The sequence below is a fragment of the Mastomys coucha genome, unplaced genomic scaffold (assembly GCF_008632895.1).
Source record: "Mastomys coucha isolate ucsf_1 unplaced genomic scaffold, UCSF_Mcou_1 pScaffold6, whole genome shotgun sequence".
Taxonomy (NCBI): domain Eukaryota; kingdom Metazoa; phylum Chordata; class Mammalia; order Rodentia; family Muridae; genus Mastomys; species Mastomys coucha.
Genome location: NW_022196912.1, coordinates 71,144,425 through 71,146,985, shown reverse-complemented (window position 1 = coordinate 71,146,985; position 2,561 = coordinate 71,144,425).

Genomic DNA, 2,561 nt, shown 5'->3' with positions numbered 1-2,561 from the left:
TCTACCACAGTGAACCTATAATTCCTTATTTTAAAATATTAATTAACTTTTAAGCATAAGTCCTTTAGCTCTGGATCCAGTGGTGCCTATATGAAGGAAATAACATGGCTGGGGTGAAGAATGGTGTGTCTTGGAATAGGTATTGTTTGCCAAGCTGTAGCCAAGAGCCCTACAGAAAGCAGAAAAAGACGTTAGAGAAGAGTGAGCAGACATTTTTACAAGGTCACTTTATTCAGACTGGAAAGTGGCCAGCACAATGTCATTATTTACAACAGGATCTGGGAACACTTGAGGAAATTACAGACCATTTAGTTTTGATTCCATTGTGGGGGGCAAAGTCTAAGGAAGTATTTTAGGAGATTAAATGGGGAACCCTGAGAAAAGCACAGCTTGATTAAGGAGAGCCAATGCAGCCTCTGAAATGAAAGTCATGCTTCGATAATTTTTTGACTTCTTTAAGGAAGTGAATGCCAAGAAAAGCAAATGAATGCCTTAAAGCTCTCTACTCTGGATTTCCAGGAGATGTTTGTTAAAGTTTTGCTTGATGAGTTCACACACACAAAGAAGTGGTTTTAAAATTAGAGAAATGCTGAGGACAAAGATTAATTGTGCGTTATATTAATTTTAAAAATAAGAAGGATTTGAGGAGATACATCAAAGGACCAGAAGTTGTTTTGCTGAGACAAAACCCCATTGTGCCCACCAGCAGCATCAGCGCTATATTTCTGTGCACTTATAATGTGGACTTTGCCTATAAGGTATTGAAAAAAGAAATCTGTGATATTTCAAAGATATATCTGTTAATAAAAATAAGACTGATTTAGATTCATCTAAGTACACAGAAAACTAGACAAAGACAAAAAACATATAATAAGATGGACTTCTAGGTTTCTAATAAGGAAGAAAACATGTTGGGCTTAAAGTCTCAGATCCAGCCATCATGGAACTCCTCTTTGGACAGGGGAGTCAGATTCTCATGGAATATTGGCTTGATGGGCAAGCCCTATGACCCCAGGAAGGGAAAGGGAGGCCTGAGCATCTTCTGGGCCCTACACCCACAGAGGGTTAGCCAGAAGCAGGTAGAAAGCAGACCAAAAGAGGAGCAAATGGTATCAGAGTACTGCAGTGTAAGTCCTCCAGGCCCTTTTTCATTTCTAAAACACTATGCTCTTAGGGAATCCTCTAAGAATCTTTCCTAATTAGACAGAAAGGATGTGCTGGGCAAACCATGAAGGCTACCCAACATGGTCTACAAGGCATGACAAGACAGCTGGAGAACATGTTCACAGCTGTCCCTTATTGAATATTTGTGATGCCAAATTTTAGGATGCTATATTTTTTAACACTCATGTTCATTTACCTTAGCATTCCCCCAAGTCAGAAAAGTGGGTAGTTCTTATAATTATATCCTTTGGCAGTTGAGGAAACTGGATTAGAAAGAGGCTACAACTTGCCTAATATTCACACAGCATGTAAATGGAAGCTAATGGAGCCAGTTATTTTAAGCCACTGCATGAAAGTCCTAATTCACCTGGTTATGATTTATCTGAGGTAGTGACAATATAAAAAACATTTACTCCAGATCCCTCTGCTGCAACTTTTTGGAAGTAGATTCTAGGATAAGTCTCAAGGGAAAAGAATCAGAAACACCCAATGCAAGCCTTTATAAGCACTGGGAGAAATGGAGACCTAATACCATGCTGCTTCCTAGGAAACCAGTTCTGTCTATCAAATTTTGGCAGCTGTCAGTCTGTGAGATGGGGAGGTAGTATATTTGCCACCCTAGCAGAGGACTGTAAGCCTGGAGTCTCATGGTGCCATTTTTGCAGGAGGCTGCAGCTATCTGTTTGCTCCAGAAATAACTCTTGGGTTAAAATGGGCCCTCTCAATAAGCCAGTTCAGAGAATAAGCAATGTTTTGCAGTAAGAGCAACAGAAAAAGAAAAAAGATAGAACCATCAAAGAAAAAATTTCTTCTGACAAAAATAAAAGGGTGGGGGAGAATACAAATAGAACAGGGAGTATCTGAAAACATCAATTCTTGGGTGGCTAGACTTGATTAACACTGCGGACCACACTGTTATTTCTCATCTTCGGTGGCTTTGTTAACTGGATTCTTCTGAATTCTTAAACAGATGCACAGGTCTTTTGTTGACTGAACAATGAACACATTTTAATATGTAATCTGCTGTTTGCTATAAGAACTCTAAAAAGATAACACATTTAATTAAATGCATCAGAACTTCAGAGGTATCAACACACTCTTCAAAGGATCCAGGGGGAAACCAAGCAATTACACATTCAAATGAACACACCCATAGTAGACTGGAGATTACTTGTTGTAAACACCTCAATCAACTCAATGAATGTTTTGTTTTTGTTTTTGTTTTTGTTTTGAGCCTCCTACTACTCCATGATGCACTGGGACTATTTCTGTGAGGAATACAAAGATGAGTCCAACAAGCCTCTGTGTTAAAGAAGCATCATTTATTTTTTTTTTTTATTTTAGATATTTCTTTATTTACATGCGAATTTCTCCATTCCCAGTTTCCCCTCCAAAAA